Source organism: Equus asinus, chromosome 2 (assembly GCF_041296235.1).
Source record: "Equus asinus isolate D_3611 breed Donkey chromosome 2, EquAss-T2T_v2, whole genome shotgun sequence".
NCBI classification, from domain to species: Eukaryota; Metazoa; Chordata; class Mammalia; order Perissodactyla; family Equidae; genus Equus; species Equus asinus.
The window spans coordinates 34,757,850-34,780,233 of NC_091791.1; the positions used below are offsets into that span (position 1 = coordinate 34,757,850).

General features: G+C 37.3%; 2 pseudogenes; one reads left to right on the forward strand and one right to left on the reverse strand.

Annotated features, from left to right (window-relative positions):
- LOC139039790 (cytochrome P450 2C42-like) overlaps nt 1-22,384 on the reverse strand; it is a 226,130-nt pseudogene that overhangs the window by 98,427 nt on the left and 105,319 nt on the right.
- Nucleotides 732-20,884, forward strand: LOC139044578 (SWI/SNF-related matrix-associated actin-dependent regulator of chromatin subfamily B member 1 pseudogene; annotated as a pseudogene).

Here is a 22,384-nt window from a genome sequence, read left to right on the forward strand (position 1 = left end):
GTCCACAATCAGGTCCTCTGACAGCAGGCTTCTTACCAGGTGTGTGAGTGGGTGCGGGTCCTGCCAAGTCACTGGGAAGAGTTCTGCCACATCCCTGGGAGGGTCCCTGGGTTGTTCCCTGAGTGGGCAGGACTAATCATGGACTGTGACTGACAGAGGCTGGAACTGAGTCTCAGGGCTGATTTAGGGTCTATAGACAAGATTGAGGTATGCAGATGTGGTTCTGGAGGCATGGATGGGCGTCTCTCCCTCTAGGTCCCTGGGTAAGTTGGACTGCTTCTTCACCATTGCTGGAGCAGTTTAAGCCTGCTATAGGGCCCTTTTAGGATCTCTAGGGGGAAAAATGGGAGTATCTCCTGCTGGGTCCTTGGTCAGGTTGGACTGCTCTCTAACCATAGCTGGAAGGACTGAAGCTGAGTATAGGGCACTTTCAGGATCTCTGTGGGCACAGGCAGGAGTTTCTTCTTCTTATTTCTATTCTGAAGGACTGGGCTGGGAGGGGCTAGAGACCATTTATAGGACCCTTTCATAATCTACAGTCAGACTGACTTTTATGGGCTTAACTCCAGGGTTTTCCAGTTTGGAGCCAAGATGGCCTAAAGCTGTTTCATGGGCCACTTCAGGATTCACAGCCCGTACCAGTGTCTGTGTGCCTATTACTTAAGGTATGGGTAGCATGACTCTTGCCAGGTCCTTTGCATATGGTGCTGGTGACAGAATCTAGGCCAAATATGGCTATAGCCAAGTTCTTAAGGTATGGAGTTGTGTCTTGGTCTCTAGCTATGGACCATGGTCAGGCAGTTGGACTCCTAGGTGTGGAATTGCCTTCTCAAAATGATTCTTGGAATCCACCAGGTATGTATATTTTATTAACGTATGCTAATTCACAGGCACTTTTCCTCTGCATGTTCCAAAGAAAAATTTTTCTTATTTTCTGAGTCAGCTCTCAGATTGTCCTCTTTTGTAAATAATGCAGGTTAAAAAATTAAAAGACATAGAATTCAAAGAGGTCATGCTGGTTCTCATAATGATAAGCACAGACATTCCATTGTGCAGCATCCACTGAGTTCAGGCAACAGCTTTTTGCAGACTTAAAAAGGATCTATTATCATCCAGAGGCCCTCACTGAAAAATTCTTTTGTTCGCTTATGTCTATTGTGCATACTTATCTGCTTTCTTGACACCGGGTGTAATTTGCTTCTCAGAGAACCTTAATTTTCATGGTTAATCTGAACAAGCATATATGTAAAATATATGTACACAGCATATACAGTAGTTGACTTCTTGAATAAAATCTCTAATCACAAAACACTTCCATTATCGTTTATCTTCAGGCAAAAAATCACGGCTAATGACTAGCAAAAAAAATGAAAGGCAGCAACATTCCCTTTTTCTTACTTTATTATTTTGATTCTACCTTAAAATGGGTAAATGTTTCTCCTTTCCCAAAATGCATTCTTTCATTCCACTATTTCTGACACTGACCAACAAAAAAAGTAGCACAAACATCAAAATATTGGTCAGTTCATATTTTGGATTTCTTCCTGATTTGGTCTTGGTGCATTGTATGTTTCTAGGAATTTATCCATTTCTTCTAGGCTATCCAATTTATTGGCATATATTTGTTTATAGTAGTCTCTTATGATCTTATGTATTTATGCTGTATCAATTGAACAGGGCTGGAAACCACTGCCTGGAAAGCAAAGAGGCAGAGCAGCACTTGGATGGATGTGTCCTTTCTCAATCGTCTTCTTCTTCCTGAGATCATTCCATGTCTAGGACCTTTGCAGCCTTGGCTCCATTTGATTCCTGGTTTGATTGTGAGCTATGCAGAGATCACAGCTCCACTTTTCAGGAATCCAGTTACAAGGGTTCGACTGTCCTGAAGCCTGGCTCACCCCTAATTCTGTGCTTTTCCTAGCCTCTGCCACTGAGGTCTACAGGTGTGTGGGAGAGGTGAGATAAAGAGTGAGGCATAGGCTAAAGAGGTGGGACTCATGGGTAGGAGGTCAGTCTAGTATTACAGGAGAGCTTTGAAGGGACACTGATGCCATTTGTCTATTTCATCCACAGGAATGAAGTTCTTGTGATAACTGCAGATAATAAAAAGACAGAGCTGAATTGGATACTGTAGCTGAAATAAGGCAGACGACATCGAGATGTTATCTGTAACCTCTAATATAAAACTTTTTTGTTCATTAGATCAGCCCAAGTCTTCCCCCTAATTATCTATAAATCTGTAAATTTGAATTTAGGATTAATCAATTACATAGGATACACCACTTTCAGTGATTTTTAAAGTTTTTCCTGATGTGTCTAATATACTGTTTAATATATTGTATTAATTGCTAAATATACAGAATGGAAATAGTGCAACACAATAGATCCTCATAAAGAAGATATTCATCCCAAGCATGCTCACTGTCAACAGGAGCTTACCACGTAAGAGAGCAGTTCAGTTTTCTGACTCTTCTAATCATAAGGCTTTCAAAGATGGAATTCCTGTCCTCTGCGCATGCTCCAACCCCATCAGGCACTACTGCTTCCTGGCATAGGTGCTGTCCTCCAAACTAACGGGAATTTTATAAGGAGCATTCTTCCATAACAACACAATGCTCAACACTAGATTGTGTCGACATGAAGAGAGACACAAGGGGTTTCATGGAGACCATGATTACACAGAATGTAACATGCAAAGTGTGTTTTTGTGTATGTGTGTGTGAATGTGTGATGGTATACACAAATGTAAGTGTCTAAGTGTGAGGGTTTGCATGCAGGAGTATGTGAGTGTGAGTGTGTGTGCATGTGTTTATAAGAGGTTAAGTTCATTTCAACCCCTATCCCAGAAAGCCACTGCTCCATTAAAGAGTATGGTCCATTTTTTCTTCCCATGCTTCCCATTCAACTGAACCCCCTTAGAGAAAGATCACTAGAGATGCTTAGTCAGCATGTGTTCGGAGAGAAGCCACTACTTGGGGGTGAAGAGTTCACAATCAATGTGCAACAGTAATTAAAGAGGAAACTTGACCATGGACATATAGAAATGTGTCCATTAAATGATTAAGAGGCCATTATCTAGAAGGTTACATCTTAGGGCAGACAGGAGTGGGGAGAAGACTCTGAAGGACACAGAGGAAAAGCAGCTAGGCACAGGTCCCCAGGGAGAAAAGGATTCCAGTTTCAGGAATTCAAGACTCCTTCCCTCATAGATCTTGAGAGGGGAGGAGCTGAAGTTTACCATAGAACCTAGAGGCAGCTTCTAGAACGTACTGTTCCTGCTGTTGAAGCCACTGTGTAGACTGCCAGAGAGGGGCCTCAGGCATCTTCTGGAACTCTGTGACACCCTCACTTAGTCCTGAGGTAATGTCCCACAGGTCCTAGTTATGCCCAGGTGCTGAGCCTGGGCGGATCCTTCCTGACCATCATTATATAGGTGTTGGTGACCTCAGCGGGGGCCTAAGTGAGCAGCCCATGCCCAGGACCAAATATTAAATACCATGCCATGTGAAGATGGAGACCGAGATTGGTGTCACCTATATACAAGTCAGAGGAAACCGGGCACAAGCTTCCAAGTGTACTCTCCTAGTGGACTCCCTTACCTCATCTTACCATATTACCACACAAACTGAGCATGACCCACTGACCTCCCAGATCCTCCCAATAAAGCTGTAACACAATTTTGATTAGGTCAGTATTCAGTGCTTACATTTTCATGACTGAAAGAGCTTAGCAGTGTATATGATAGTTACTCTTCTTTCACTTTTACAACATTTTGTTTTCTCTGGAAGTAGTCTGTTTATTCCCACATGCTTAATTCTCTAGACGAGTCTAGATACTTATCATTGGCTCAATTCTAAACTCTCGCTGAGTTGTAAATTTAACTATCAGTGCAATCAAATACATGATAAATTCTATCAATTTTATCTTCTCGAAGAAAAATATCCCAATCTTCTTATTTACTCTTAACTGCTTTAGTTGCTCTTGAAATCTAGAGCAAAGCTCACCTCTTAGAGTCTACCTTCAGCATTGTCTGAAGTTTTCTCTTCAGCTATATGTTTTCATCTTCTATGTCAACATCAAGTCTTCCTTTTTCTGGTTTACTCTCTTGTTTGGCAGAGCACACTTTTTTCCTTAGGAAAGGTGCATGGAAGGTAAATTTTCAGACATTTTCCTTGTCATTTACTTTAAAGTTGGCAAGGCATAGGTTTCTACATTGTAAATAATATCTCTTTGAATGTTTAAGGCCTTTTATTTAATGAATTATAGTTTGTTGTGTTGATTTGGAGAAGTTGCATTCCTTCCTGAATCTTGACCCTTTCTTTGAAGCCAAACTGGTGAACCCTGGGCTGCCAAAGAAGAGCGTGCAAACTTAACCACTATACCACCAGGCCATCCTCTCATTATGGTTTCAATTTTCATTTCTCTGATGATACATGATGTGGAGGATCTTTTCATATGCTTCTTCGGCATTCATATATCTTCTTTGATGAGGTGTCCGTTAAGATCTTTGGTGTATTTTTTAATCAGCTTGTTTTCTTACTGTTGAGTTTTGAGAGTCCTTTGTATGTTTTGGATACACTTTCTTTATCAGATATGTTTTTTGCAAATATTTTTCTCCCAGTTTGTCTCCTGGCTTGTCTTCTAATTCTCTTGACATTACCTTTTTCATAGCAGAAGTTTGAATTCTGATGAAGTTCAGTCTATCATTTATATCTTTCATGGATTTTGTCTTTTGTGTTATATCTAAAAAGGTATCACCATACTCAAAGTCATCTATGTTTTTTCCTATGCTGTCTTCTAGGAGTTTTGTAGTTTTCTGTTTTACATTTAGGTCTATGATCCATTTTGAGTTAATTTTTGTGAAGTGTGGAAAGTCTGTGCTTAGATTCAGGTTTTGCATGTAGGTGTCCAGTTGTTCCAGTACCATTTGTTGAAGAGACTATCTTTTCTCCATCACATTGCCTTTACCCCTCTGTCAAAGATTTGTTGGCTGTATGTATGGGGGTCTATTTCTAGGTTCTCTGTTCTAGTCCATTGATCCATTTGTCTGTTATTTCACATATATCTCACTGTCTTGATTTCTGTAGCTTTATAGTAACTCTTGAAGTTGGGTAGTATAAGCCCTCCAACTTTGTTTTTCTCCTTCAAAGTTGTGTTGCCTATTCTGGGTCTTTGCCTCTCCATATAAACTTTAGAATCAGTTTGTCAATGTCCATAAAATAACTTTCCTGGATTTTGGGGGGATTGCATTGAATCTATCAATCAAGTTGAGAATTGACATTTTAACAATATTGAGTCTTCCTATCCATGAACGTGGAATCCCTCTCCATTTATTTAGTTCTTTGATTTTGCTCATTGGTTTTATAATTTCCCTCATATAGATTTTGTACATATTCTGTTACATTTATACGTATTTCATTTTTGGGAGTGATAATGTAAATTGTATTGTGCTTTTAATCTGAAATCCCACTTGTTCATTGTTAGAACATAGGAAAGCAATTCACTTTTTTATATTAATCTTGTATCCTGTAAATTTAAGAGCTTACTAGTTCCAGGAGTTTTTTGTTGATTTTTTCAGATTTTTGACAGAGATGATTGTTCTCTGAAAACAAAGACGATTTTATATCTTCCTTCCCAATATGAATAACTTTTATTGCCTTATTGCATTAGTAGAGACTTCCAGTGTGGTGTTGTAACAAGGGGTGAGATGGGACATCTATGCTTGGTTCCTGATCTTAATGGGAAAGCTTCGAGTTTCTTACCATTGAGTATGATGTTTGCTGTAGGTTTTTTGTAGATAGTCTTTATCAAGTTGAGAAAGTTCCCCTCTATTCATAGTTTACTGGTATTGTTTTAATCCTGAATGGGTGTTGGATTTTTGTCAAATACTTTTTCTAAATGTATTGATACGATCATGTGATTTTTTTTCTTTTTTAGTCTTTGATGTGGTGGATTACATTAGTTGATTTTTTTAAATATTGAACCAGTCTTGCATACCTGGGATAAATCCAACTTGGTCATAGTGTATAACTGTTTTTATATATTGTTGGATTTGACTTGCTTGCTAATATTTTATTGAGGAAATTTTCATCTATGTTTATGAGAGAGATTGTTCTGTAGTTTTCTTTTTTTTGCAATTTCCTTGTCTGGTTTTGGTATTAGAGTAATGCTGGCCTCATGGAATGACTTAGGAAGTATTCCCTTTTCTTCTGTCTTCTGACAGATGTTGTAGAGATTTGATATGATTTCTTCCTTAAATCATTGCTAGAATTCACCAGTGAACCCATCTGGGCCTGATGATTCCTGTTTTAAAAGATTATTAATTATTGATTCGATTTCCTTAATAGATATAGCCCTATTCAGATCATGTATTTCTTCTTGTGTGAATTTTGGCAGATGGTGTCTTTCAGGGAATTAGTCCATTTCATGTAGGTTATCAAATCTGTGGGCACAGTGATGTTCATAATGTTCCTTTATTATTTTAATCTGCATGGGATCTGTAGTGGTATTTTCTCTTTCATTTCTGATATGAGTAACTTGTATCCTATATCTTTTCTTCTTAGTTAACGTGGCTAGAGGCTTATTGATTTTACTTATCTTTTCAAAGAACCAGCTCTTGGTTTAATTTGTTTTTGTTATTGATTTCCTATCATAATTGCAATGATTTCTCCTCCAATTTTTATTTTTTACTTTGCTTCATTTGGATTTAATTTACTGCATTTTTTCTAGTTTACTAAGTTGGGAACTTAGATTATTGATTTTAGATTTCTTATTTTCTAATATACACATTCAATGCTGTAAACTTCCCTTTAAGCACTGCTTTGTTACATCCAACAAATTTTGACAAATTGTGTTTGATTTTTATTCAGTTAAAAAGATTTTTAAATTTCTCTTGAGGCTTCTCCTTTGAACCATGTGTTATTTAGAAGTATGTTGTTTAATCTCCATGTATTTTTGTATTTTCTAGTTATCTTTCTGTTGTTGATTTCTAGTATAATTCCATTGTGATCTGAAAGCAGACACTGTATGGTATCTATTCTTTCAAACTTTTTAAACTGTGTTTTATGGCCCAGAATGTGGTCTAATTTGGTGACTGTCCATTCGAGCTTGAGAAAAATGTGTATTCTGCTGTCATTGGGTGAAGTAGTCTATGGATGTCAATTATATCCAGTTGGTTGATTGTGTTGTTGAGTTCAACTATGTCCTTATTGATTTTCTGCCAGTTGAATCTTTCCATTTCTGAGAAAGTGGTATTAAAGTCTCCAACTATGATAGTGAATTTATCTATTTCTCCCTTAAGTTCTATTAATTTCTGCCTCGCTTATTTTGATCCTCTGTGATGAGCATATATACATTAAGAATTGTTATGTCTTCTTGGAGAATTGATCATTAGTTGATAATTTTATCACACACAATGCTGTTTTTTATCTCTGATAACTTTCCTTACTTTGAAGTCTGCTATATATGAAATTAATATAGCTACTCATGCTTTCTTCTGTTTAATGTTAGCATGGTGTATTTTTCTGCATCCATTTACTTTTAATCTATGTGTGTCTTTATATTTAAAGTGGGATTCTTGTTGACAAAATACAGTTGCATAGTGTTTTTTGATCACCAGTAGGTAGTGCTTGGAATTTTCTTCACAGCTGGTTTGGCTTACCGGTTAGGGACCCATATCAAATGAATCTGCCCACCCAGGTCCCTGGCCTGACAGAAGCATCAGCTCTGCTCTGCAGATGGGTAGATCTACTGGCTGGGCTCTCTGCTTGTGTGTCACTGTAAGCATGGTTTAGGATGAGCTATGCAGTTCCTTAGGTGTTCTGTTTAGTTTCCAGTTGGGTTGGATTGGGGACTATATTCAGCAGTAAATGGAGCTTTGGATTTGCTTTCCTGCCTGGTTGGAGGAGTAGAACAGGCTCCAAGGATACTACTGTTACTGCACAAAAATGGGGATCTCCCACCTGAGGTGCATAAACAAACCAATTAATTATGGCATCAGCTTTTGGGAGAGAGATCAGCTTTAATCTGCAAAATCAGTCTCCAGGGAGACAGGGGGCATGCCTCCCAATTCAGGATTTGGGGTGAAATTAAAGAGGTTAGGGAGAACAGGCTGGTATGTGGAGATGAAGGCAGGATACGTTTTGATTGGTGGGCTCCAAGCATTTATGGTAAGGTTCTAAACATTTATGATAAGATTCTAAACATTTATGATGAGGTTCTTAACCTTTATGGTAAGTTGAGAAAGGAATTTTAATACAGGATCTTCCTGAATGAAATTTGCTTTCTTTCAGTGGAACAGCCTTCATAACCTCTATGGCTTTTTGACTGGGCACCTGAGTCAGTCAGAACTGCTTACCAAGATCCCTGGCCAGATCAGGTCACCATCTCAGCTCTGAAGATGGGTAGATCTGGTGGCTGGGATCTCTACTTGGGCACTACTGCAGAGGGAAATGTGGTCTTCCAAGGTCTGAGCACTGGTTGCTGTAAGTCCCACCCCCTTCTCCATCTTAATCTGATCTCCAGTGGCCAAGGTCTGCAGATTCCCTCTGTGATCCCTATGAGGCTAGACCCAAGTAGGCTTCCAGGAAGCATCCCACAATGCTGGGGGAGCTATCTGTCATCTTTGGATTTTTTCCCACTTGATAAAAATGGTAGTCCCGGGGTGGGGTGGGCCCATTGTGCAGTGCTGTGCTGGCCAGTGAATGGGGTGAAGCAATCAGAGTGTAGCTGTTCCCCTTATGTTTCTAATGCAGTCCTCAGTGTGTATGGTCCAGGGGGAACCTTATGAATCACCCTTGTGTTCTGGAATTTTCACAATAGTGTCGGTTCTATGTATAGCTGTGAGTTGGTCATTTTGTGAGGAGGACTTAAATTGGTAACAACCTATATCACCATCTTGATGTGATATAGTTCTATTTCTATTCTATACTTCTATACCTATTCTATAGTTCTATTAAAAATAGCTCTATTTTTAATTTTTTTGAGAAACCTCCACACTGTTTTCCATAGCTGCTGCAACATTTTACATTCCCATCAATGGTGTACAAGGCTTCCCTCTTCTCCATATCCTCACCAACACTTTTTTTTAAATAACAGCCATTCTAACAGGTGTGAGGGGGTATCTCGTTGTAGTTTTGATTTGCATTTCCCTTATTATTAACGATGCTGAGCATCTTTTCGCATACCTGTTGTACATTCATATGTCCTTTTTGGAGAAATATCTGTTCAAGTCCTTCACCTATTTTTAAATTGGGTTGTATTTCTGCTATTGAGTTGTAGGCATTACTTATATAGTTTGGAAGTTAACCTCTTATTATATATATGATATGTAAATATTTTCTCCTCTTCTGTATGTTGCCTTTTCAATCTGTTTATTGTTTGCTTTGCTGGGGAGAAGATTTTTAGTTTGATGTGGTCCGATTTGCCTATTTTTTTCTTTTGTTCTCTATGCCTTTGATGTCACATCCAAGAAATCATTGCAAAGACCAATGTCAAGAAAGTTTTCCCCTATGTTTTCTTCTTGGAGTTTCATAATTTCAGGTCTTACATTTAAGGCTTTAATCCATTTTGAATTTATTTTTATGTATGGTGTAAGATAAAGTTCTAATTTCATTCTTTTGCGCGTGGATATCCTGTTTCCCAACATAATTTGTTGAAGAGACTACTATTTCTCCATTGTGTATTTGGCACCCTTGTTGAAGATCAGTTGACCACATATTCGTGGGTTTATTTATGGGCTCTCTTATCTGTTCCATTGCTCTATATGTCTGTCTTTATGCCAGTTCCATTCCTTTATAATTACTGTAGCTTTGAAATATATTTTGAAACCAGAGGTGTGATGACTTCAGCTTTGTTCTTCTTTCTCAAGATCACTTTGGTTAACATGCATCTTTTATGGTTACATATGATTTTGGTATTGTTTTTCCATTCCTGTAAAGAATGCAATTAGAATTTTGAAGAGGATAGTGGTGAATCTGTAAATCGCCTTGGGGTAATATGGTCTTTTTAATAATATTAATTCTTTCAAACCATGAACATAGGATCTCTTTCCATTTATATGTATTTTTTTTTCATTTCTTTCCTCAATGTTTTGCATTTTTACAGGTAAAGATGCTTCACTTTCTTGGTTAAGTTCATTGCTAAGAATTTTATTCTTTTTGATGCTATTATAAATAGAATTGTTTCCTTAATTTCATTTTGTGATGGTTCATTATTAGTGTATAGAAATGTAACTAATTTTTATGTTGATTTTCTATCCTGCAACTTTACTGAATTTCTTTATCATTTATAACAGTTTTTTTGCGGAGTCTTTAGGATGTTTTATGTAAACATCAAGTCAACTGTGAACAGATATAATTTACTGTTTCTTTTCCAATTTGGATTCCTTTTATTTCTTTTTCTTCCCTACTTGCTCTGGCTAGAACTTCAGTATTATGTGGAATAGAAGTGGTGGGAGTGTGCACGCTTTTCTTGTTCCTGATCTTAGAAGAGAAATTTTCAACTTTTCACCATTGAGTATAGTATTAGCTATGGGCTTGACAGATATGGAAGGCCTCTGAATTTTTGTTGACTTTTTCTCCCACCCTCTCACAAACAAAAGTCTTGTCAATAAGTAATTGGTACTTTTGTTCACTAGGTCCAATCAACATAATACCATCAATTTAATGGACCAATGTGATGTCTCGTGAAAGGGCAAGGCAATCAGTTCCCTGTGGACATAATTATGACATTGGAGCAGGAAAGTTGATATACCTTTGAGGTGAAACTGTGAAGTGCTATTAGTCACCTTGCCAGCTCAAAGGAAACTGCTTCCTGTATCTTTATGATGAGGCATCAAGTAAAAAACATTTGCCAGATCAGTAAATATATACTAGATATCAGGGTATTTGTTAATTTGCTGAAGAAGTGAAACATCTGAAACAGCAGCTGCAATTGGAGTCACTACCTGGTTAATTTATGATAATCCACTATTGTTCTTAAAGATCAATCTGTGTTCTACACAGGTTAAATAGGCAAGCAGAGTAGAGATGTGGTGGGAATCAAAACCCCTGTATCCTTCAAGTTTTTGATGGTAGCACTTATCTCTGTAATCCCTCTAGGATTGCAGAATTACTTTTGATTTACTGTTTTCCTGGTAAAGGTAGTTCTAGTACTTTCATTTGACCATTACTACCCACTCCTAATGTGGGATCCAATATGCGGCACTTACCTGTTGCAAAGTATGTTTATTCTAGTTATGAATTCTGGACTAAGGAAATTACCATAGGATGAGTTTGTGGACACACTTAATTCTGCAAGATGGACCTGAGATAAACTCCATTGATCACATGACCCCCATAAGCACCTACTCAGCCTCTATTCTGACATCATGCCGGTGACATTTTGGGTCTTGTGGATTAATGTCAGTTCAGAGCCAGTGTCCCCAGAAGGTCTGACTATTTCCTTTTCCCCAATGTATAGTTATCGTGATAAAAGGCCATAGGCCCCTTTGAGGAAGGTTGGGAGGATGATTATCAGTATTAATTTTCAGTAGTGTACTGGAGACCTTCATCAAAGGGACTCAGTTTCCCCTTCATTCAAGGGTTTTGGGTATATAAACTGGCTCAAGTTGGAGAATTAATTGAAAGGCCATGACTCTATGTTTGGGTGATTCAAGTTAGATTTCTGTTCACTTGACCTAGAACTTTCCTATTTATGCAGATCAAGTAGAATTTAGTAGACTGGCGATCTGTTTCTCTTCTAGGGGCAACAGGATTGACCAGCCAATACTATAGGTCTCTGTGAGTGAGATTATTATGATTATTGCTTTGGCTTCACTTTACATTATGGTGACCAAGCCTACCTTGTCTTTGGTGATTAAATGCCATTATTTGACCCCTGCCACATCAGGTCCAATTGTCTTCATTTGTATTTAAAGATCCCAGTTCCATGGCAGCAGTTCTCACTGTAATCCCTGACCGGCAGAGAAGAATGGTCACAGAGTTATTCAAGGATGCAGGGGTCCCCCCACAAATTTATTCCTCAGTCATAGCATAAGTTATTTCCTCTGGACCTTCTCAGAGTGGGTGATAAAATCTTAATTATAAATTCAATCTAATATTTCAATCTCTTTAGGTCTTTGGGTGCCTTTCTTTACAGTATGCCAAGGCAATTCTGGAAATTAAGCTTAATTTAGTGTAGGCCACTATATTAGTCAGGATTTTCTGGAGAAACAGAATCACTAGGATATATATATATGAAGTGGCTCATGTTATTAAGGAAATTGGCATGTCCAAAATCTGCAGAGTAGGGCAACTGGTGGGAGAAGCCTAGGGAAGAGTCAACATTGCAGTTCAAGGCTGAAGGCCATTTGCTGGCAGAATTCCTCATTGCCTGAGGGAGGCCAATCCTTATCCTATTAAAGTTTTTAACTGATTAGATGAGGCCCACCCACATTATGGAGGGCAATCTGCTCTACTCAAAATTGATCAACTTAAATGTTAAACTCATTTTTAAATGTTAAAAAAAAAAACACCTTCACAGAATTATTCAGAATAGTGACTGACCAAATATCTTGGAACCATGGCCCAACCAACTTGACAAATTAATCATCACAGCCACTTTTTGGTTGATGTTTCACCCAAACAACAAAACATCTTGTTAAGCCCTTTCTAACCTCTCAGACTATAACATTGAATGCAGAATCTCTGCTTACTGGACTCATATCAATGATTTGGCCTGATCCAACTTTGTGTTTCTTCCACCATTATCCCATACCTCTAATATTCATTGTCAGACATATTTCCTGGATTTCTATCTGTATATATTTGAAAAGCATGCAGCTATTTTGGAGTGTATTGAACCTCCTCATGGAGCACACTCTGTACTTTACCATTTGTGACCTGCTAGGAATTGAGTCTAGTTATAAGTAAAGAAACAAAGAGGGTTAGTAGAGAATCACCAGGATATTGCAAGACAAATACATCAGTGGAAGCCATTATAAACAGATTCTTCAGGCAAAGCAGAGTTAATCTCTTCAGACAGGGGTGGAAGTTTGTTTCTGTTGACAAAGAAGACTCAGCAGAACTTTTGGGTTCTACGTCCTCAGCATCATCAGAATCTGTATGTCAACATGACCCCATTACAGTTTTCAGGGTTCCATTCATTCCCATTCAGTGCCATCATTTTAACAGCAGACACACTGCAAGTTGGGGGAATTCAATTTGTTTTGTAATTCAGCTACTCTCAAGGTGAGAATTGGGACTTGGTTTTCAACCTCAGCACTACACCTACAGAAGATAATTGTTTATTGTAGGCTGGATATAAAAACTGTCAGGTCATTTATGCAGAGGTTGAACTGCAAACTTGAAACCTTGAGTTCATCCTTTTCTTTACTTTCTCCAGCATGGTTAGGATCTACATTCAATCTCATACTCATTAGTTTGAAAAGCGTGTTCTAAGGTGTCAAATACATCATCTCTCAGACCCTGCCTCTTAGAAGTCTTTCATTATGAGTATTTAATGGTGATATTCTGCATCTCTATTGCCACATCATGCTATGGACTACCAGTGTCCTCTTTACTGCTGGAAACAGAGCTATTAGTAACCTTTAAATCTAATCACATTAGGAAAACAATTCAAAATCTTTCCTTCAAAAATGAAGGAGAAATTTAAACAAAAGCTCAAAGCATCCATTATCACTAGTCTTATACTACAACAAATGCTAAAAGGGGTCCTTCAGGTTGAAATGAATGGATGCTAGACAGTAACTTAAAACCACATGAAAGCCGATAAAGATAAATACATGGGCTACTATAAATGCTGATATTTTTGTAAATTTGGTTTGTAACTCCACTTTTTATTTTACACAAGATTTAAATGACAAAAGCATAAAAATAAATTTATGTTAATAGGCACAAAATATATAAAGATGTAATTTGTGATCTTGATAATGGAAAGGGAATTGCTATAGCCAAAACAACTTTGGAAAAAAGATTAAAGTTAGAAAACTGACAATTTCAGGCTTTGAAACATACTCCAAAGCTACAGTAATTAAAATAGTAAAGGACTGGCGTATAGACCAATGGAGTAGAATAGAAAGTCTAGAAATAAACCATCCCCTATATGGTCAAATTATTCTTGGCAAAGGTGCCAAGACCATTCACTGGGGTAAGGACAGTCTTTTCAACAAAGAGCTCTGGGAAAACTGGGTGTCCACGTGGAAAAGAATGAAGTTTGCCCCTTACCTTAAACCGCATACAAAAATTTACTCAAAATGGATCAAAACCTATAGTTGAGTTAAAACCATAAAACTCTTGGAAGAAAACATTACAGAAAATCTTCATGGCATTGGATTTGGCAAAAATCTCTTGGATATGACACCAAAAGCATGGGAATAAAATTTAAAAATAGATAAATAGACTTCATCAAAATTAAGAACTTTTGAGCATTGAAGGACACTATCAATAAAGCAAAAGGACAACTTACAGAATATTTGCAAAGCATATATATGATGAGAGATTAATCTCCAGAATATATAAAGAGCTCCTACAACTCAAAAACAAACAAATAAACAGCACAATTACAAAATGAGCAATGGTCTTGTTAGACAGTTCTCCAAAGAAGATATGCAAATGTCCAAAAAGCACACAAAAGGTACTCAACATCATTAGTCATTAGGGAAATGGAAATTAAAGCCACAATGAGATGCCACTTCACACCTACTAGGAGGGCTATAGTAAAACAAAAGCAAACAACAAAACAGGAAATAAGAGTGGGTGAGATTGTGGATAAATTAGAATCCTCATGCATTACTGGTAGTAATGTAAGATAGTCCAGCCATTGTGGAAAGCAAGATGGCAGTTTCTCAAATATTTAAACATGTTTCTACTATATGATTCAGAAATTTTACCTCTAGGTATGAATCCAAAAGTAAAGCACTTGAACAAATATGTGTACACCAGTGTTCACAGGAGCATTATTCACAGTAGCCAAAAAGTGGAAACAACCTAAGCGTCCATCAACCCAAGAATGGAAAAACTAAATGTAGTTAATACATACAATGGAATACTATTCAGGCGTAAAGAGAAATTTTGATATATGCTACAATGTGGAAGGACCATTAAACTTTATGCTGAATAAAATGTCAGATACAGAAAGACAAATATTGTATGATTTCACACATATGAGGTTCCTAGAATAGGCAAATTCATAGAGAAAGTAGGATAGTGGTTATCACTGGCAGGGGGAAGAAGGGTATAGAGTTTATGCTGGGATGATAAAAAAAGTTTTTGGTATTGATAGTGGTGATGGTTACACAACATTGTGAAGATACATAATGCTGCTGTATTTTACATTTACAAACGGTTGAAATGATAACTATTATGTTATGTATATTTTACCAGAATAAAAAAAAGGAAAAAAATAATTAAGGAACTGGCTTACATTATCGTGGGGTTGGAAATCCTAAAATATGTAGGACAGGCCAGCAGGCAGGACACTCAGGCAGGAACTGATGTTTCTTGAGAAAGAATTTCTTCTTTTCTGAGAAACCTTAATTTTTCTCTCAAGGCCTCAAGTGATTGGATGAGATCCATCCACATTACTGCAGATAATCTCCTTTGCTTAAAGTTAACTGGTTGTAAATGTTAACCACATATACAAATGCTTTCACAGCAACACCTAGATTAGTGTTTGATTAAGTACCTGGGAACTATAGCCTAGCCATATTGACACACAAAATTAACCCTCACAGTAGGTATATTTATCTCACAGACAAGGAATCCTGTTTGGGGCAGATTAGAACTATTACAGTAGCCCTGAAGCATCATGGAATTAGAGGTCTTCCATTTCCCTTCACCATACTTAGTATATAGGCCTTAATTTCATGTTTAAACCCTCATGTCCCAAGATAATGTCTGCCCCACCTACACTTTCTCCTCAGTGTTTTGACTAAGAAGGAAAGAAATGAAGTAGCACCAATAGCACCTTCTTATATTTCATTGGCAAGAACTGCATTTTATGGCCAATCTAGCTGCAAAAGATGTAAGAAAATAAAAATTTAGGTAAGCAAATAGAAAGGGGCTAAGTAATTTAAACAATCTGCAATATGTGCCATATCATACAATAGTTGTTACTAACACTGCAATCTCCAGTTTCTAAGTTTGCTTAACTTGCCAATAGCCTGAGTTGTTTTGGAGCCATTAAATTACATATGCTGGGAAATTAATTTGTCAAATAATTGCATCAACTCATTCATAGGAGAACCACAGTCAATAGTCTGAATTTACTATTGAAAACTTGATGACCAATGTATTTGGTGTGTTTGGTGCTGGGACACACTCAATAAGTATCAGCCTGAGATATGGACTCCTACTTCCTATGAAGCACCCAGAGGTCACAGGTGTGATCACACTTGTTGGGCAGGGTGAGTGTCAGAATATAATTTGGTGAGACACTGCTAGTATACTCCGTCTTGTTTCTCTTAGAGAAGTTTCATTATTGAACTTTCTGTGCCAATAGTTGTAATTTGTACAAATTTGATGAAGGGATAAAAATGACATATTTTCACACAATAGGAGAGGGTGACTGAGAAAAATGAAGACAGCATGGCAGTAGGAAAAGCAATTAAGCTTTACTGCAGTGTCTAGATTTCATGGCCCGTCATTTGCAGCAGACATCATCACCACAAGTTGGCTAAGGACTGCATATTGGATTTCTTAAGATAAGGCCACTTTGAACAACAGGTATGTTCTTGCAGAAATCTTTCCTTATTCTGTAAATACAGTGTTTTTATTCTGGAGTAGAAAAGATGAGACTGTGCCTATTGAGACATAAGTGGAAATTCTTGAAATTTATTGAGGCAGCCTGAGACAATTTCCACAGTCTGGGAAGTATTCTCAAAGATTACATCCAAAAAAAAGGTATTCCTGTCTATGCAGAAGATATGACTAAAGAAATTTTATTTTTCTTGGATTCTGTGTACAAAAACTGTTTTTTGCCAAGATAAAAAATTCTCTGTGGGTCAATAGTTTTATCTGCTGTGAACAACTATTTTTTTTTAATTTACATTTAAGGAGATCATGATTACACATAACAGATTAGCCACACACACACATTATATTTTTTCTGTGTCAGCATCTCACTCAAGAACTGTAAACTAATTATAAATGAGAATTATACCTGTTTAAATTTGGGGAGAGTTGTACAAGAAACAGCAAACAGTCTTCAACAAATTTCTCAAATATGGAGAGTAGGTTGAAAAGTGGTAACTAATTCAGTAAAGAGGACAAAGCTGTGACAAAAATGTATTAACAGGAAGATTTATCAACGAGGAGAAGCTAATTTGTGTCCCTAAAATCCTCATAAAGCTCGCTATTTGGAAGTACCAAGTTCAAAGGAACACTGGGAGAATGAGGCTGAAAATGGAGGCTGTCCCTGCCAAGCCTCCCTGCAGACTTCTGTGAGAAGGTGACTCTTTCTCTCACAGGAAAAGGGAGGTCTACTGTCTAGAGAAACTGAACATAAGAATCTCTGCACTCAGGGACAGTGACAGAGAAAGGGTGAGGTGCAGGACCAAAAAGAAAGGGTGGTAAGACTTCTTAAATTCCGAGACCCTAAGCTCCTTTCTCCATCCTGCTTTCTGAAATTCAGCAGCCAGATAAGAACTGCAGAGAATAAATAGCCGCAGTGCAAAAGTCACCATATTCTGCCATCCAAACAGAAAAGAGAGTTTTTTCAGAATTGAAAGTTTGAAAGAAAGTTTTACCCTCTATTAAAACTTACTCAGAAAGATAGTGGAGAATGTGCTCCATCTGAATGACTGAAACCAAGTCAGAGGAACTCATGGGCTCCAGGAATCAGGAGACCTCATGAAGGAGACTGGGTGTGTCAGGAAGGGTGTTGAGCACCAGGCCTAGAAAATGTCCATTTCAAAGTGGTCCAGGTGGATAAAGCAGGCATGAGGGGAGACACCAAGAGCAAGAGAGAAGTGGTTGGTAATGTGAAATTTAAGCATTTGAAAAATTATTACTAGGTGTTTGAAACATCTATCTGAACATTTAGAAAAAATCTCAAATCTGCATCTGGAAATTAGAAGTAAAATAGACACTTTCAACTCCAAATCTGTAAAAAAAGGAAACATAATCATAGTTATTTCACCAATGAACAGTATTTATATAGTCACAATATTGTAAACATTTATTATTGATATATCCAAATATTGTGATGTAAATCTATTGGGGAAAATTGAGTGAGGGGAATATGTGTGTCTGTGAGTGTGTGTATGTGTGTGTGTGTGTGCGTGTGTGTATTTGTTGGTTTGGGGTATGTCTGTGTGTATTTTGTATGGGTGGGGGTGGACAAGTAATTCCTCATTTCTGATACCAGAAAGTCATTAGATATTGCCTAAAGATAGATGACTCAATAAATAGAAATAGAATCATTACTTTAAAATATGAACATAAATTTTAGAAGGATCTGCTAAAATGTATAAAAGTGGCCTCCTCTGGGGCATGGGAAGGATGAAAACGTTACTATTACAGGTTCCACATACACATACACACACACGCGTCCACACATACCTATACAACAATTAATAAAATTTAGTTTTTCAAATACTACATATTATTTTGATATAAAATTAATTTTTCCTTCTGAAAATGGTCATTATGATTTAACATAATATGTGGGAAGAGGTCAGCTAGAGCTCTCTGTAACAAAGAAAGAGGTGATCACAGCCAGCAGTTAGCATGAGTGAGAGACCATTACACCAAGATCACCAAAAACTCAAGCAGTCAAAAAGGCAGCCTAGTGTAAATTTTTTTTTCCTCTTGACTTTCTCCAGTGGAAGGCAGTAATTTCTCATTCTAGCTTTACTTACATTGTCACAATCAAGAACCCTCTGTAATATCCAATGATGCCCATGATCCTGCATGGAACACAGACTGAGATTAGTCATTTCTGACTTTCGTATTGATATGAAGGAAAAGTTGAATTTTTGTGTTTCTTGTGAAAAAGACATAAATGTGACTACTTCAAATATATTCAGCTTAAAAGAAAGCTGATGAAACTATTACCTCTCTTTGCTGCCAAAAAAATCCATCCATCCCATTTGTTTCTCTAATTTTAAGGTCAGAAAGATCTCAAAGGTATTTTCCGAGGTTTTCTGTACCATAGTCCCCTCACTCTGGAGTTGAATGGCCAAAGTGGAAAAGAGGAAGAAAACACTTTTATCTTCACATGATCATGGATACACGACCCTGGCCACCAGCATGACTCTAACAGAGAAGAAGCCTCTGAGGTGGAAGAGATAGTAGACAGCAAGGATGAGAAATACAAGGTATGTGTCCATCAGCATGGAGCCCCCAAACTACTTCAGGGAACAGAAAACCAAGAGACACAGCCAGTGGGTGCCCATCTTGCCCAACATTTCTCACCATCTGGATACTGTGCCATGCTCTACTACCATTAACAGCAGCCTCACGGGCTGGGACAAGAAGAGAACGTTCCCTCTCTGCTTTGATGATCACGACCCACCTGTGATCCATGACAACATGTCCCAGCCTGTGGTGTTAGTCCCCATCTCACTGGAAATGGAGACCAAGGGGCAGAAGGTGCCAGACCCTTTACCTGAAACCAGAATGAGAAGCCAATGACCCCTGAGACATCTTCGGAAATCTTCTGTGACCACCTAGATTTGAACTTGCAGACATTGTTTCAGCTATCACCTCTGCCATCACACAGAAGATCAAGTCCTACCCACCCACAGAATCCTAGAGGACCAGTTGGAGCAGTGCGTCATCATTAAGCTGAACAACCCTTTGGGAAATGTTGCCGTAGTGGATCAGTAGAGTGGGACATGTCAGAGAAGGAGAACTCCCTAGAGAACCTTGCCCTGAAGCTGTCTTCAGAGCTGGGGCTGGGCATGGAGGAGGTTGTCACCACCGCTGCATACAACATTCAGGGACAGTCTAGCTGGCATAGGAAGACCTACACCTTCAGGGAGAATGCCCTGCCTATGGTGAAGATTGCCATCGGAACACAGGCGGTGCTAATTAGTGGTGCCCACTACTGGAGACACTGATGATGCCAAGATGAAAAATAAGATCTGTGACCAGGACAAGAACACGAGGCATTTGAGATATCTCCACCAACACTTCCTGGGGTCATGGTAATTGGCCTTTGGCTCCCACAGAGCATTCAGAAGATGATACAGCCTCTCCTTCATCTTCAGGCAATGAGGGAAGCAAGGGGGCAGCTGGGTGGCATTTTGAGGAACATGGCACAGCGGGGAGACAGGGGAACTTCCATGTCACCCTCCCCCTGGGCACACATTATATTGGCTGAGCCCCAGTTCCCACCACCCTGCTGTAGGAAGAAGCCTCATTTTGGAGTGTGTGTATGTTTTAGTAGGAACCCCAGGCAGGGTTAGCAATACTTTTTAAACAAAAGACAACAGGTAAAAAAAGAAGTAGCATAAGTGTGTATAAGTTTATCTATGTGATCTGCTTAGAATATATATGGAAGATGTATTTTCTGGAATGGCATATGACTAGTAAGTGAGAATGGTTGTTTCTGAAAGTTTAAATAAAGTTCTGTGATTAGACAGGAGAGAGACTTGCTTTCTACCATATTTGTTTTGTGACAATGTAATATTATTTTTGTAAATTGAGATATAATTTATGTAAAATAAAACTTACTCTATTAAGTGTACAGTTCAAATAAGTGCAGTAATGTAACCACCACCACTCAAGATATAAAACATTTCCATGACACCCCAAAGTTCCCTTATGCGCTTATTGCAACCTACCCATTTTTTCCACTTATCTGTCTGCTTTCACTACAGTTTTGACTTTCAAAAAGTCATACGATAGAATGTGACATAGATGGAATAATTTATAATCAGTTATATGCCTATTATTTCTGGCTGTTTTATTTAGCAGAATGCCTTAAGATTCATCCTTATTGCAATTATCAGTAGTTTTTTTTTTCCATTGGTTAGTTAGTTTTTCTTATTTATTACTCAGTACTGTTACAAATTGTTTATCCGTTCACCAATTGATGGATATTTTGATTGTTTTCAGTTTTTGTCTTTTGAATAAAGGTACTACAAATATTTGTATAGAGATCTTTATTTGAACATATATTTTCATCTTATTAGGTAAACACCTAAGGGTGGGATTGTTACATAAGTGTATGCTTAACTTTATGCAAAACTTTTTAATTGTGTCCTAATGTGGCTGTGCCATTTTACATTCATACTAGTAATGGATACAAGTTCCAGTTGGTCCATGTAGCCTTCACCACTTGGCATAATCAGTCTTTTTAAATTCTAGCTCTGTAGTGGATGTGCAGTGATATATATATCCCATTATGTTAACTTCTATTTCCTTGATGAATACTGAGGTTTGGCTTTTCATGCTCTGATTTATAATCTTTGTTGTAAAGTGTCTATTCAAATTTTTATTTAGTTTTCCCCCTCTTTTTATTGAACTGTATATGTTTACATATTCTAGGTACAAATCCACTATCATATATGTGTTTTGCAAATATTTATACACCTTCTAGGGCTTTTTATATTTTCAGTTTCTTAAGAGCATCTTTCAAAGAGTAGAATTTTTAATTTTAATGGAGTCCACTTAATCAATTATTTCTATTATGATATGTGCTTTTGTGTTATATATAAAAATATTTGCAACACAAGTTACCAAAGATGTACCCTTATTTTTCTTCTAAAATTTTTAGTTTTACCTCTTATATTTAGGTATATAATCCATCAAAGTTAATTTTTGTTTATAGTGTGAAGTAATGGTCATTCTTTATTTCTTTTCTATATGGATATCCAACTTTCCAGCACCATATGTTGAAAATATATCTTCAATTTACCTTAAAGAAGCATTTTCATATGTTACTTGTTTAAAAACATAAAAGGAATGGTTTTAAAAACAAAATTACATATGCAATATGTGATAAATAGTGGTTGGAATTTTTTCCCCACTTTGGATTTTAAAACTTAGGAAAAATTCTAACAACATACATATAATTACAGAAAACAAATATGAAGCATGTGTATATCTACTTTGTATATCTATTTATCTACGTATCTATTATATTTAACACCTAAATGTTTCAGTATGTCTTTTCCAAGAACAAGGAATTTCTTCTACATAACAATAATTGCATTTATACTGAAGGAATTATCTTAGATTCAATAATATCTCATACATAGCCTTATTTAAATTTTCTTAACTCTCCTAACATACCCTTTAAAGCTTTTTTCTAAATTAAATCTAGTATCCAGCAAAGGGACAAACATTAAATTTGGTTATCTTGTCCTTTTAGTCTCTTGTGATCAAGAACAGTTCCCTTTCCTTTGCTGTTTGTTTCCTTTAAGTACGCTACCTTT